General features: G+C 44.9%; 1 non-coding gene across 1 annotated transcript; it reads right to left on the bottom strand.

Moving 5' to 3' along the window:
* Positions 1-879: 879 nt before the first annotated feature.
* Positions 880-952, bottom strand: TRNAG-CCC (transfer RNA glycine (anticodon CCC)). The gene has a single exon. It is a non-coding gene; the product is annotated as a tRNA-Gly (tRNA).
* Between the last annotated feature and the right edge of the window lie 15,351 nt (positions 953-16,303).

Genomic DNA, 16,303 nt, shown 5'->3' with positions numbered 1-16,303 from the left:
TTTCCATCATGGGATGTTGGGTTGCAGCCCTGTAACTGCAGCTTGCTTTCCAGTTACCCCAGGTCCCACTCGTGACCTGTTTCAACATAGCAACAGCAACAGCTGGATGCGTGACCACCATATTCCAGGCACACACATTATGGCATATAGTCAAAAACCACCAGTGAGGTGGGGACTTTCGCCTTCGTGTGGACGGGGAAGAAGTGGAGGCGCAGGCTTCGCTCAAGGTCACTGCTGGGTGTGCACCTGAATCCCTCCCCTGGAGCCTGTGCTCTGCCCACCCACCATGCTGCCACACCAGCATCCACTGTGGACTCAGTACGGGTGGTCCACGCAGGTCCCCAGGGAGGAAGAAGATGACCTCCCTTGAGGACACATCTCAAGTGGCCTTCGACTGCCCATTTGCTGGTTAGTGGAATCGACGGCGGCTTCTTAATTGTTGGTAATGACTCAGGCCCATCCAATGATTGCCGCACTTAACGAGGGTCCATAAGTCACCTTAAGTTTTCGGAGGGTAAACGAGAATAAGATTGCAATTTGAAAACTACTCAGATGGCCGTGGACTGCATCACCACCCCTCCTTCCATCAGCTCCTATGGCAGGTCAGTGTTTTCCTACAGGGAGACCTCACCGTAAGCAACAGCTATCATTCCTGGGATATATTGGTAAATTTCACGGTTGTGACCCAGAGTCATCTTTCCATGCACTAAGGCGAAGGTTGGCAGTTCTTCACACAGTTCAGATAAGGGCCACCTACTGCGACCAGCTTGCTGAGTCTTTTTTTTTTTTTTAGTATTTATCACTGGGTCTTAGTTGGGGCACACGGGATCTTCGTTGCAACATGTAGACTCTTAGTTGCAGCATGCATGTGGGACCTAGTTCCCTGACCAGGGATCGAACCTGGGCCCCCTGCATTGGGAGTGCAGAGTCTTACCCACTGGACCACCAGGGAGGTCCCTAGCTGAGTCTCCTTGAGGTGGGCATAACCATGGTTCATGTCTCTCTGCTTCCATAGCCTCCAATTAAAGTGAAAGTTACAGCCTGGTTGACACTTGGCCACCCTTTTAAGTTTGTCGTGACTCTGCCTGTCCCTTCACTGGACAGGGGAGCCCTCCAAGGCAGGCAGAGCATCAGCTACAGTGCCCAGGATACAGTATGTGCTCAACGATGCACATACGGCTCAAAGAATAAGTGGACTTTTCTTTCTTTGAAATTAAAGGACCCTCCTTCTGGCAATGTAGTGATCTAGATGTCTGGAGAAATCAACCCAGCTCAGAACAACTTAAAATGCTGGATGAAATAAATATGCACTATACACACATTTTATACATTTCAAGTAAAATCTTTTAAGATGCATATCTGAGCTAGTAAAAAAGAAAGGGAAAACCTCGACGGCTAGAAATGATGAGAACCATGAACCCAGGGCAGCGAGCCAGCACAAAGGCGGGGTTCATTGGGACACCTCTGCCTATTTTGGGTGTCTTAGAGATAAGCCTTGAAGGGTCCCACGTAACTGGGGACAAGAAACAAAACCAGGGCCCCAGCAGGGTCGTAGGTTGGGACGGAGACGCCTACCTAAGCCAGTACTTCTGAAACTGGATGAGAAAGACACCACTTCACAGAGGGAAATGGTGAGTTATGAATAGAGCAGAGAAAGCTCCCGTGAGACTTCCTCCCACGAGGGCCTGGAGTCACACCGCTGTGCATCCCCTCAGCCAACAAAAGTAAGGTGGGAGTGAGGCTTAGAGTGGTCCTAGGATGCTGGAGACTCCAGGTAGCAGGCAGGAGGGACTGCAGATCTGCCCAGGGGGTGCATTCAACCCAGGCCTCGAGACATTTTCTACAAAGTAACTTACAATTAATATAAAATACTAGTGAAAAAATAATACCCGAGGAAAAGTCACAACATTTAAAATCTGCAGAATTAGATCCACAGAGACTGCAACAGTGGAATCATCAATGAATATATTTAAAGAATTAAAAGTTGGTGTTGAAAATTTGACCCAGGAGAAGAAATCATCAACCATTTGAAAGAAGCAAAAAAAAAAAAAATTCTAGAAACTGAAAATGTAAAGACTGCAATTAGAAAAACCATTAACCAGCAGAGTCGATACAGCTACAGAGAGAATTACTGAAAGGCAAAAGAGACATGAAGAAATCACCCAGGATGTAGCCCAAAGAGACAGTGACATAGAAAATACGGAAAAGAGGTCAAGAAGAGATCTTATAAGCATTAAAGAAACAGAATCAGTAGTTTAAAAATCTTCCCAGAAACACACACACACACACACGCACAATCCTAGATGTTTTACAGGTCAGTACAACCAAATATTCAAGGAACAAATAACCCCAATCACTCCAAAATTCTTTGAGAGAATAGAAAAATAGGAAACATATTCTAGTTCATTTAAAAAAAATAGACTATTTTAAAGAGCATTTTAAAGGCGCACAGCAAAATTTAGAGGAAGGTTTGTCATATAACTCCTGCCACCCCCATAGAGCCTCCCCCATTATCAACATCCCCTATGGGATGGCACATTTGTTACAATCTGCTACGGTAGATGAGCCTATACGGACACGTCATAATCACCGAAGTCCGTAGTTTACATTAGGGTTCGCTCTTAGTGTTGTACATTCTGTGTGCTCTGACAAGGGTACAGTGACATGTAGCCACTATTATAGTATCATAAAAAATAATTTCAATGCCCCCAAATCCTCTGCACTCCACCCATTCATCCCACCCTCCTTCCGCTCCCACATCCTCCAACTCCTGGCAACCACTGACCTTTTTACTGTCTCCACATTGCCTTTTCCAAAATGTCATAGAGTTGAAATCATACAGTATGTAGCCTTTTCAGATTGGCTTCTATCACTTAGTCGTATGCATTTAAGTTTCCATGTCCTTTCATGGCTTGATAGCTTGTTTCTTTTTAGCACTGAATAATATTCCACTGTCTGGATGCACCACAGTTTATTTATCTATCCAATTGCTGAAGGACATCTTGGTTGCTTCCAAGTTTTGGAGATTATGAATAAAATTACTATAAACATTTGTGTGCAGGTTTCTGTGTGGACACAAAGTTTTTTAGCCATTCTAATAGGTGTGGAGTGGTATCTCACTGTTGTTTTAATTTGCATTTCCCTGATGACATATGTCATGGAACATCTTTTCCAGCTCATTTTTGATACAAAAATTAGATTAATTAGAAAATGTCACTCATGAAGATAGGTGTAAAAATCCAACAAAAAATACTACCACATCAAATTCTACAGTGCATAAAAGGTAAAAAGTCATGATTAATTGGGGTTCATTCCAAGAATGCAAAATTGTTACAACATTAGGAACATTAATATCATTCATTACATTAGCAGATAAAAGGAGAAATTATATACTCATCATTTTTCTTTTTGTTTTTCTTACATGATCATCTTAATAGATATTGAAAATATTTTACGAAATTGATCAGTAAAATCCATTTGAGTCCTTTAAGAACTTACTATATTAGCAACTAGGGTTGGACTGGAGCTTCTATAACCTGATGAAGAATATCTAAAAAACAAAAATGAAAAGAAAAACAAAACAAAAAAATCTTACTGTAAACCTCATACTCAGTAATGAAACAAAAAAACCCCAATTCCTTTAAAGTCTAACACAAAATCCATTAATCACACTTCTGTTCACCCTGTATTGGTAATAACAGGCAGTAAATACAAGAAAAAGAACGAAGCTATATAACAATTATAAAAGAAGAAACAGAACTGTCATTATCATTCTACAGTATGGTTTTTCTACATAGAAAACCCAAAATAACAACACAGAATCTATTAGAAGTAATAAGAGAATTTAGTAAAGTTTCTATTTAGAACAGGAATAAATTAAAGTCAATTGCATTTGTATGACAACAGCAGTTAGAAAATGCTCATTTTTAATAGCAGCAAGAAATGAGGCATTAAGAAATACATCTGAGAAAAGATGTGCAGAAGGTTAGGTAGAAAATTATAAAATATTTACTGGAAGACAGCAGATAAGCCCTAATGGTGAGTTCTCTTGTGGATAAAACTCAATGGTCAGTTTCTCCCCTAGTGAATCTATAGATTCAATACAATTCCAATCAAATACCCAACAGATTTCTTGTTAATAAAACTTGGTAAACCAATTGTAAAATTTAAGTGGAACAGCAAAAAAGCCACAATTAGCCAGACACGGATGAAGAAGGTGGTGAGGCTAGGAGGAGTTCTCCTTACTAGACACCATGGGTGTTGCAAAGTTATAGTCACAAGGGTGGTGTGATATTGGTGCATGAATAGACTATACAGGCAGACCTCGGAGATGCTACGGGTCAGTTACAGACCACCACAATAAAACAAAACGTTTGGCTTCCCAGTGTACGTAAAAGTTACGTTTACGCTATACTGTAGCCTATTAAGTGTGCAATAGAATTATATCTAGAGAAACAATGTACACACCTTAATAAAAAATACTTTATTGCTAAAAAGTGCTAACCGTCTTCTCAGCCTTCAGCAAGTAGTAACTTTTTTGTTGTTGTTTTGTTGTTTGTGTGTGTGGTATGCGGGCTTCTCACTGTTGTGACCTCTCCCGTTGTGGAGCACAGGCTCCGGACGCGCAGGCTCAGCGGCCATGGCTCACGGGGCCCAGCTGCTCCGCGGCACGTGGGATCTTCCCGGACCGGGGCACGAACCCGCGTCCCCTGCACCGGCAGGCGGACTCTCAACCACTGCGCCACCAGGGAAGCCCAGTAGTAACTTTTTGGAATAGTGACAGCAAAGATCACTGATCACAGATCCCCATCACAAATATAGTAGTAACGAAAAAATTTGAAATATTGCGAGAATTATCAAAACGTGACACAGGGACATGAAGTGAGGAAATGCTTTTGGAAAAATGGCACGGTTAGATTTGTTCAATGCAGGGTTGCCACCGACCTTCAATTTGTAAAAAGCACTGTGCCTGTGAAGTACAATAAAGCAAAGCACAATGAAACAAGGTGTGTCTACAGATAGTTAAATGGAATATTTAGACACAGACCTATGTGTATGTGGAAACTTGACTTATGTTCCTATACTGATGGGATACAGATCGATAGGACTACTTTGTAAAGCAATTTCTAGTACAGTTGAAGACGCGCATACCCTACGTCCTAGAAATTCCACTGTTCTATAGAGATACATTATCAGAATCAATCAGGAGGACTTAGAGATGCAAATTCTCAGCGCTAACCCGGTTTTACTGCATCAGAAATTGGGGAGGTGGTGCCCAGCAGCCCGTTTTAATAAGCCCCACGGGTCATTCTGATGCACGCCCAGGTTTAGCACCAGCCTTAGAGAAACACCAGCCCCTGTTCATCAGAGACATGCGCGTCCTGAGAAGCTGTGGGGAGTAGAGCTGCTGAGTGCCGGGCGTGGGCTGACTTTGGGTGGGAAGAGCACCCCCTTGCTTCCACCTACCTCCCCGCTGCTCTTCTCGGACCTCTTTGCATCTGCTTCTCCTCTATGCAGTCATCTCCAGATGTTGGAGCACCCAAGTCTACTATGTCGTAGGTGCTGGGGATTCATCCGTGAAAAACAACACGAACAAACCTCCCTGCCTGCAAAAGAGCTTACAGCTTAGTGGGGAGAGCAACTTCAGTAGTGTAACAGAAGGTTTTACGTGTTTACAGTAGGGTAGAGGAGCTTGGGGGTGGGCGTGGAGCTGGGGGTTGCAGTTTTGAACACCATGGCCAGGGCAGGCCTCACTGAGAAGGGCTGTTTGAACATAGACTTCAGGGAGTGTGCTGGGCAGCTGCCTGGAGAAGAGTGCTCTGAATGGAAAGGGCAGACCGTGCAAAGGCCCTGGGGTGAGCTGTGTCTGGACGCTCCAGGAGCAGAGTGGCCGGTCCAGAGTGAGCAACGGGGAGGTGACGGGGGCCAGATGGGGTAAACATTTAAGGCATTGGGAGGACTTTGGCTTTTACTCTGAGTGAGATGAGGAATCGCTGGGGGCTTTGGAGCAGAGAAAAGAAGTGAGGTGAGAAAAAAAGATCATGCTGGCTGCTGTTTCAAGAACAGCCTCTGGGGGCAGTAGTAAAGCAGGGAGGCCAGTAAAGAGGCTGGAATGGCGGTGGCTTAGGCAGTGAGGAGCAGAAGAGGGGGAGCGGTCTGAGTCTGGGTGCATTTTGAAGGCGGAGCCAGCAGGACTTACTGGCAGCTTGGATGTGGGGGCGAGGACAGTGCAGACCCAAGGTGACTCGGGATTTATGTCCCCTCTAACTATGAGGCTGCAGGTGTAACAGGTCAGGGGCCCTAGGTTGACAATGTCTATTGGCACCAGGTGGAGTGGCCGAGTGGGCAGCTGACCTCGTGGGTCTGGAGTTCAAGGCCAGGCTGGAGCTGTGAACTTGGAGGGGGTGGGGGTGGGCTCTTAGCTATAGATGGATGAGATCACCTGGAATGTTCGTGGCCAGAGACGAGAACAGAGGGCAGAACCCTGGAGCCCTCCAGAGCTCGGAGGTCAAGGGGAAAAGGCAGAGCCAGCGAGGAGACTGAGGCAGGAGGGAGGCGATTGCCCTGGATAGCATGTAAGGAAGGCGTTTCCTGGAGGAGGGATGGTCCAGCTGAATCAGTGCCACGAGCGGCCACGTCACGCGGACACAGAGGCAGCCACTGGGCTGCAACGTGGAGGCCAGTGGTGGTCTCCTTTGGGACATGTTGGGGAGTGGCTGGTGGGGCTGTCTGGAGGGGTTTTAGCAGCAGGAGGTGATGAGAGGCGCCTCTCCCGATGCGCTGCCGGAAAGAGAAGCAGGGGCCAAAGAGCTGCGGGCGGAGGGGGGAGGGGCTGAGCGATGGGGGGAGGGGCTGAGCGATGGGGGGAGCGGCAGCTGGGCTACGCGCCCTGGGAGGGTCCCATCCAGACTCGGGGAGACCTGGGGGACCTTCCGCAGTGGTACTTGGGACACCCCGATGGCCAGGCACCCTCTCACATCTGTGCCCCCGACGCACTGCAAGACACAGGACAGTTCTGCGGCCTTGAAGCCATGGTGACCCTCTCAAGGGGCATGTCCCCTCCAGCACCAGCCCCGTCCTCTCCCTCTGGGGTCTGCCCAGTGCTCTGGAGGCAAAGAGCAGTTACTAAGGGCGCCTGGGGCTACCTGTCCAGACTCCCGGCCTCTCCCTCTCAGGCCCACCAGTCACACGGGCCTGATTCCTCCAACTCACTCCTGCCTCCTGGCCTTTGCACGTGCTGTTCCCTCTGCCTGGACTGCCCTTCTCTCTGCATTTCACCGGTTCATTCCTGCTCATTCTTCAGATCCCTGCTAGCCCTTCCCAGGAACTATGGACTGGCTGTAGCGGATAAAATTTCATGTTCTTTACACCTGAAACTAACACAACATTGTAAATCAACTATATTTCAAAAAAGAGTTCACGTTCTGTGGGGCTGTTTCTGTGATTATCTGAATACCCCCTGAGGGCAGGACCTCCTTGGTCTTCTCTCTTGCTGACCCACACAGCTCACTATTTGTTGGATGGGTGGATGGATGGGTGGGTAGATTTGTATTCAATATTATGTCAGTTCCCTAGAAGCAGAGCCTGAGTCAGGGATTCTATGCAAGTGGCTTATTGGGGGCACACTCTCAGGAGAAACTGCAGGATGGCAGCATGGCTCTGGGCCCCTCGAGGCTGTAGGGCTGGGCGTTTGTCTCAGCATCAGACAGGCAATGGCCACAGGCCACCTGGTGAGGAAGGGTGGGCTCAGCCCTGGCATCGCCAGGCCAGGTGGCTCAGGCTGGCTGGGGGCTGTTCCCCAGAGAGGAGGGGGTCTGGAAGCCATTAGCACCAACATCCCCAGAAGCTGGGGGGCCAGTGGGGGAGGAAGGGAGGTGCACCACCAGGTTAAGGGGCTTGGAGTGGGGGGTCCCTGGAGTTGCAGCACCAGAATCCCTGACACTTGCTGGAGAGGCCAATTCTCGAGCCCCAGACCTGTGGAATCAGATGTTCCGGGGCCGGGCTGTCTGTGTTTCATGAGCTGATTCTCCTCAGGCTTGAGAACTCAATGTTGTGGGGCTGCACAGGAGTCCCTTACATCTCCACCTCTGTCATTTCATGGGCAAGTGACAGAGGCCCAGGGGTCTCCTCCCTGTGGGAGCACAGAACCTGCTGGCTTGACCCACTCCAGTCCCAGCGGGTGAGACTCCTAGCGTCCCTGTACGAAACTACCACACACTTGGGCCTTGAAACAACAGATACTGATTCTCTCACGGCTCTGGAGGCCAGCAGTCTAAATCAAGATGTCGGCAGGACCAGGGTCCCTTGAGGCTTCTAGCAGGGGATGCTTCCTGCCTCTTCCTCTTGCTGAAGACCCAGGCATCCCTGGGCGTGTGGCCTCATCCCTCCAGTCTCTGTTCCATCTTCACGTGGCCTCCCCTCTGTGTTGTCTCCTCTTCCTATAAGGATACTTGTCCTTGGATTTAAGGCCCAGCCTAATCCAGGATGACCTCCTGCAAAACACCTCACCTCCAAATATAGCCACATCCTGAGGTTCCAGGTGGACCTGGATTTGGAGGGTGTTATTCACCCCGCTGCACAGCTTCTTTCTTGGGTATCGATCTTGTTAACATTTGTCAGTACCAAGCTTTCCCTCTGTTCCGTGGACCCTTGAGGCAGGGGCTGTTTCTGACTTGTCTCCGCACCTCCGACACCATCCCGGGGCCTGTTACCTGCTATGAGCTGACTAAAGAGCTCGGGAGGAGTCTGGGGAAAAGAAGATTTTTGGAGTCAAACAGGCCTGGGTTTGGTTCCCGCTCTGCCCTGTCCCCTGTGACCGGGCACGTTGGTGACCTCTCTGAGCCGCAGCTGGCTTGTCTGTCAGATGGCAGTAATGACATCTACTCTCAGGGTTTGTTGTGAGTTTGAAAATAAAGTAAATCACCAGGCATGGGCTGCATACCTCTAATGACAGCTGTCCTTTAAATCGTACACGTTTCTGAATTGACCCCACACACACACCAGGGAGGTGGAGAAACTTGGGATCCTGGACACCTGAGCAGGAAAGGACATCACACATCAACCGGCGCATGTCCCAGTGTGGACAGATGGGCCTCCAGGGGTCCCCGAATCCCACATCTGCGGCCTTGCCACCAAATTCTCAGCAAGAAGGGGACACTTCCTGTGTGGGAAGGGGCAGAGACCTGCATCCTGCCTGTGGCCAACACTCTCAGAGGAAAGGGAGGTGGCAACCTCGTTTTAAAAAGCACGGTTCCAGAAATAATTTGTCAGAGATTGATCTGAGGAGGACGCTGGGAAACTGCTCCCATTTGGGTCCTACCTGGGCCACTCCCGCCCCACTCTGAGCTATTCTGGTTCCCAGCAGTGCCTTTCTCATCCGAGGAAAAGACGTTTGCCTAAATTTAGAAGCTTTTCTGGAAGAGAGGGCGCAGCTTGACAGTCAGGAGACCAGGAAAGGAACACAGCTCAGGCCACAGCCTCATCTACCCACCGACACTCAGATGGGGTCCTGCCACTGCGGGGAGGGCAAGGGGGGCAGGAGCTGCTTTCTTTGCCGGGTCCTCTGCGCAGCGTGGGTCCCGTGAGCGTGAAGCACGAGACCACCAGCTTGTGTCTCCCTCGTGGGTGTGATTGTGCCCGTTTGTAATTGAATAACCCCGAGGTCTCAGAGCTGGTGAGAGGCTGGGCCTGATCCCACCCACCTCCTTGCTCAAGCCCGTTTTAGGCTTCCCTTCTCTCCACCAAGACAGGAGGTTTATTTTCCCCGGCGACCGTCTCAGAGTCGAGGGCCAAAGCCTCGGTCTGCCTCTAGAGGTGGGCGGTCGGAAGGGAGAGACAAGTCCCCTACACCACAGCTCAAGAGGGTGTGGGAGTGCCCACCTCCAGACCCACCAGTGAAGCTTTGGTTCTGCAGACGTGATGTGACTTCGTAAGGTCCGGTCTGAGGTCACTGCCCCCAGACCAGTGTTCTTCTCATGATGGAGGAGCCCCTGCCTGGAGCAGGGTCTGGCCCCGCAGTCCTCAGTTACCAGGTGAGTAAAATGTAAAACCCTCACCGGCCCCTCTGCACTGCCCTTCTTAGCCATTAACCATCTCCTCTTCCATTTCCCCACCCAACCAGCCAGAATTCACCAGCTGAATCCACATCCTCCGAGGAAAGGTTGTGCCACTGTCTGATGCGTCCTGGGACCCCAGGAGACGCGACACAGGGAACCGCAGGAGGGGCCTTCCCCATCCGAGCCCTCAGGCCTAGGGCATCCACACAGAGATGGGGCTGATGGGAGAGCCCTGGGCGGTGGTGCTGGGAGCTGTCCCTGGTGCTGACCGCAGGCGTGGGCTCCTCCCCCTCTCCAAAAGTCAGCCCAGTCTCTGTCCTAGCCCCGTCCTTTTGGCCTTTCCAGGCCCCTTGACTCATCCAAATCCCGTTTATAACTGTCCACTCACCAACACTCAGTGTTGCCAGGTATATCGTTATATATTTGGAGAATAAACAGATTAGATTTATCGCCACCTTCATGGAGCTTAGGGTCACAAGGGGGAGACAAGCAGGTGTGTAAACAGATGTCCTATAAGGCATAAGGGGATACAGAGGAAGTGGCATATCCAGTACCCTGACCCTCGTCATTCTACTCAAAAATATCGCCAGGCACCTTCTGCACACAGGCTAGTTCCACTCACAGAGGCTGCGGAAGAAAGGATAAACAAAGTGTGATCTTTTCATACAACAAAATAATATTCCACCCTAAAAAATGAAGGAGATTCTGACACATGCTACAGCATAGATGAACCTTGAGGACAACATGCTAAGCGAAACAAGGCAGTCACAAAAGGACATATATTACATAATTCCATTTATATGAGGTATCTAGAGGAGTCAAATTTACAGGGAAAGTAGAATGATGGGTGCAGGGGCTGGGGGAGAAGGGAAGGAGGAATTTGTGTTTTACAAAGATAGAGTTTCTATTCGGAAAAGATGATGGAAATTTTCTGTGGATGGATAGTGTTGAGATGGTGGTACAACAGTGCGAATGTACTTAATGTCACTGAACTGTATATTTAAAATGGTTAAAATCCAACAAGGACCTACTCAGAGAACCATACTCAATGTTTTATAATAACCCATAAGTCTGAACAACTTTGCTGTACACCTGAAACTAACACAACATTGTAAGTCAACTAAACTTCAATAAAAATGATTAAAATGGTACATTGTATATTGTGTATATTTCACCACATTCTTAAAAAAAGACCTTTTTAAAAAAACGACTCATAAGTCAAAGAGATGAGGCCACCACTGGCCAAACCTGCAAAATTTGAACTTCACTAAGAAGAATGCAGGTATTAACTTTAGTGATCTAAGATCCATTAAATACGTTTAAATTCATGAGTTCATAAGGATTAAACAAAATAAAACCCCCAATTGGCCACCAGTGGAGGACACTGCTCTGAACACTTGTGTACAGGTCTTTGTGTGAACATATGATTTTATTACTCATGTGTAAATAAACAGGAGTGGAATTGCTTGGTCACATGGTAAATATCTGTTTGACTTTATAAGAAATTGCCAACCTGGCTCCAAAGAGGTGACACGACTTGTAATCCTCCCATTCCAGCAGGATAAGAGCTTCATTTGTTCCATGTCTTCGCCAACACTTGGTGTGGTTGGTCTTTAATTTTAGCCATGCTTGGGGAGTGTAATGGCATTTCATTGTGTTTTAATTTGCATCTTCCTAAAGATCAGTGATGTTGGGCTTCTTTTCCCGTGCTTATTGAACATTAATATATCTTCTTTTTTGTTTGTTTTTGGTTTGTTTAGTTTGTGGGCTTTTTAAAAATTGAAGTGTCCTTGACCTACAACACTATGTTAGTTCCTGGCACACAGTATAGTGACTTGATATTTCTATACATCACAAAACAATCACCAGGATAAGTCTAGCCACCACCTGTCACGATACAAAGTTATTACATAGTTATTGACTATATTCCCCACACTGTACATTATATACGAACGACTCATTTATTTTGCAGCTGGAAGTGTGTACCTCTTAATCTCCTTCACCTATTTCACTCATCCCCCCACCCCTCTCCCCTCTGGAAACCACCTGTTTGTTCTCTGTATCTATGAGCCTGTTTCTGTTTTGTTATGTTTGTTTGTTTGTTTGTGTGTGTGTTTGTTTTTAGATTCCACATATAAGTGAAATCATGCGGTGTTTGTCTTCTTTGTCTGACATTTCACTTAGCATAATACCCTCTAGGTTCATCCACGTTGTCACAAAAAAAACCCCAAACCATTCTTTTTTATGGCTGAGTAGTATTCCATTGTGTGTGTGTGTGTGTGCGTGTGCGTGTGTGTGTGTGTGTGTAAAGTATCTTCTTTATCCATTCACCTATTGATGGGCACTTAATTTGCTTCATATCTTGGTTATTGGAAATAGTGCTGCAATGGACATACAGGTGTGTATGTCTTTTTGAATTAGTGTATTTTTTCCTCAGAAAAATACTCAGACTTGGAATTGCTTAGAATCATATAGTAGCTCTATTTTTAATTTTTTGAGGAACCTCATACTGTTTTCCATAGCAGATATACCAATTTACATTCCTACCAACAGTGCACAAGTGTTCCCTTTTCTCCACATGCTTGCCAACACTCATTATTTGTTGTCTTTTTGATAACAGCAATTCTGAAAGATGTGAGGTGGTATCTCATTGTGGTTTTGATTTTCATTTCCCTGTTGGTGATGTTTAGCATCTTTTCTTGTACTTGGCCATCTGTATGTCTTCCTTGGACATACAATGTCTATTCAGGTCCTCTGCCCATTTCTTAATCGGGTTGTTTGTTTTTATTTTTTCTTGATGTTGAGTTGTATGTACTTGATCATGACGTATAATCCTTTTAATGTGCTGTTGAATTCATATTGCTGCTGCTAAAATTTTGTTGAGGATTTTTGCATCCATGTTCATCAGTGATATTGGCCTGCAATTTTCTTTTCTCCCTTTCTTTCTCCCTTTCTTTCTCCCTTTCTTTCTTTCTTTCTTTCTTTCTTTCTTTCTTTCTTTCTTTCTTTCTTTCTTTCTTTCTTTCTTTCTTTCTTTCTTTTTCTTTTTTTTTCTTTTAGATGTTTTTGTCTGGTTATGGTATCAGGGTATTCTGGCTTTGTAGAATGAGTTTGGGAGTGTTCCATCCTCATAGATGTTAACTTTTTAAATGTTTGGTAGAATTCACCTGTGAAGCTGTCTGGCCCTGGCCTTTTATTTGTTGGGAGTTTCTAAATTACTGATTCAACTTCATTACTGGTAATTGGTCTGCTCGTATTTTCTATTTCTTCCTGATTCAGTCTTTGGAGATTGCACGTTTCTAGGAATTTGTCCATTTCTTCGAGGGTGTCTGTTTTATTGATGTATATTTGTTCATAGTAATCTCTTATGATCCTTTTTGTTTCTGGGGTCTCAGTTGTAATGTATTCCCTTTCGTTTCTAATTTTATTTATTTGGGTCCTCTCTTTTCTTGATGAATCTAGCTAAAGGTTTTTCAATTTTGTTTATCTTTTCAAAAAATCAACTATTGGGCTTCCCTGGTGGCGCAGTGGTTGAGAGTCCATCTGCCGATGCAGGGGACATGCGTTCGTGCCCCGGTCTGGGAAGATCCCACATGCCGTGGAGCAGCTGGGCCCATAAGCCATGGCCGCTAAGCCTGCGCTAAGCCTGCGCGTCCAGAGCCTGTGCTCCGCAACGGGAGAGGCCATGACAGTGAGAGGCCCGTGTAACGCAAAGAAAAACAACAGCAACAACTCTTAGCTTCATTGATCTTTTCTTTTTTTTTTTTTTTTTAGTTTCTATTTTATTTATTTTATGCTGGGATCATTATTGTTTCTTTCCTTTTACTAACTTTGGGTTTTGATTATTCTTCTTTTTCTAGTTCCTTTAGGTGTAATGTTAGGTTGTTTATTTGAGATTTTTCTTGTTTCCTGAGGTAGGATGGTATAGCTATAAACATTCCTCTTAGAACTGCTTTTGCTGTGTCCAGTAGATTTTGGATCATTGTGTTTCCACTTTTATTTGTCTCCAGGTATTTTTAAATTTCCTCCTTGATTTCTTCAGTGACCCATTGGTTGTTTAGTAGTATATTGTTTAGCCTCCATGCGTTTCTTGCAGTTTTTTTTTTCTTGTAGTTAATTTCTAGGCTCATACTGTTGTGGTTGGAAAAGATGCTGGATATGATTTCCATCTTCTTAAATTTACCGAGACTTGCTTTGTGGCCCAGCATGTGATCTATCCTGGAGAATGTTCCATGTGCACTTGAGAAGAATGTATATTCTGCTGCTTTTGGATGGAATGTTCTCTGTATATCTATGAAATCCATCTGTTCTAATGTGTCATTTAAGGACAGTATTTCCTCATTGATTTTCTGCCTGGACGATCTGTCCGTTGACGTAAGTGGGGTGCTACAGTCTCCTACTGTTATTACGTTACTGTCGATTTCTCCTTTTTGTCTGAGATTTGTTTTATATATTTAGGTGCTCCTATGCTGGATGCATACATATTTAAAATTGTTATATCTTCTTGTTGGATTTAGCCCTTTATCAGTATGTAATGTCTTTCTTTGTATCTTGTTACAGTCTTTGTTTTAAAGTCTATTTTTTCTGATACTTTGTCTAGTATTGCTACACCAGCTTTCTTTTCATTCCCATTTGCATGCAGTACCTTTTTCCGTACTCTCACTTTCAGCCTGTGTGTGTCTTAAGATCTGAAATGAGTCTCTTGGAAGCAGCATATATTTGGGTCTTGTATTCATTCAGCCACTCTGTCTTTTGATTGGAGCATTTAGTCCATTTACTTTTAAAGCAGTTATTGATAGGTATGTACTTAATCACCATTTTGTTCATTTTCTTGTTGTTTTTGTAGTTCTTTTTTGTTCCTTTCTTCTTCTTTCACTCTCTTCCCTTGTGACATAATGACTATCTTTAGTGTTATGTTTTGATTCCTTTCTCCTTTTTGTATGTGCATATTTATTATAGATTTGTGGTTAGTGGTTACTAGGAGGGTTATACATATATACACCATTATCTGAAGTTGATAACCTGTTCATTTTGAGTGCATTCCAAGAACCCTGCCGTTTTGCTCCCCCTCCACCATGTTTAATGTTTTTGACATCATATTTTACATCCTTTGTTTTGTGTATCCCCTATTTATTGTGGATATAGACGAGTTTACTACTTTTGTCTTTTACCCTTCCTACTATAGCTTGGAAAGTGAATGCTCTACTACCTTTACTGTATTTGCCTTTACCAGTGAGATTTTTCTTTTTTTAATTTTCATATTTTTAGTATAGTCTTTTCTTTTCCACTTGAGAAGTCTTTTAACCTTTCTTGTAAAGCCAGTTTACTGGTGTTGCCATTCTTTTAGCTTTTGCTGGTCTGTAAAAATCTTTATTTCTCCTTCACTTCTTTTTTTTTTTTTAGCATCTTTATTGGGGTATAATTGCTTTACAATGGTGTGTTAGTTCCTTCTCCTTCACTTCTGAATCAGCCTTGCTAGGCAGAATATTCTTGATTGTAGGTTTTTTCCCTTCATCACTTTAAATATGTCAGCAGATAGCCTATGGGAGTTCCCTTGTACATAACTAGCTGCTTTTCCCTTGCTGCTTTTACGATTCTCCCTTTATCTTTAATTTTTGCCATTTAATGACGATGTGTGCTGGTGTGGACCTCTTTGGGTTGATCTTGCTTGGGACTCTCTGTGCTTCCTGGATCTGTTTCCTTCCCCATGTTAGGGAAGTTTTCAGCTATTATTTCTTCAAATAAGTTCTCTGCCCCTTTCTCTCTCTCTTCTTCTAGGATCCCTGAGTTAGTAGACTTGATGTTGCCCCAGAAGTCTCTTAAACTATCTTCATTTTTAAAAATTCTTTTTTGTGTGTTCAGCTTCGTGATTTTCACGACTCCATCTTCTAGTTTGCTGATTCATTCCTCTGTATAATCTAATCTACTGTCAATTCCTTGGGGTTTACTTTTTATTTTGGTTGTTTTATCCTTCAACTCTGTTTGGCTCTTCTTTATATTTTCTAACTCTTTGTTAAACTTCTCGCTATGTTCATCCGTTCTTCTCCTGAGTTTGTTGAGCATCTTTATGGTCATTACCTTGACCTATTTATTGGGTAGATTGATTTTCTCCACTTTGCTTAGTTCTTCTTCTGGGTTTTATCTTGTTCCTTTGTTTGGAACATATTCCTCCGTTGCCTCATTTTGCCTAATTCTCTGTTCTTATTTCTATGATTTGTTAGGTTGTTTACATTTTCTGATCTTGGAGA

The sequence above is a fragment of the Delphinapterus leucas genome, chromosome 5, assembly GCF_059928025.1.
Source record: "Delphinapterus leucas isolate spDelLeu-1000000601 "Yukka" chromosome 5, BTC_Dleu_Yukka2, whole genome shotgun sequence".
Lineage (NCBI taxonomy): Eukaryota > Metazoa > Chordata > Mammalia > Artiodactyla > Monodontidae > Delphinapterus > Delphinapterus leucas.
This window is presented reverse-complemented; position numbering and strand designations above follow the sequence as displayed.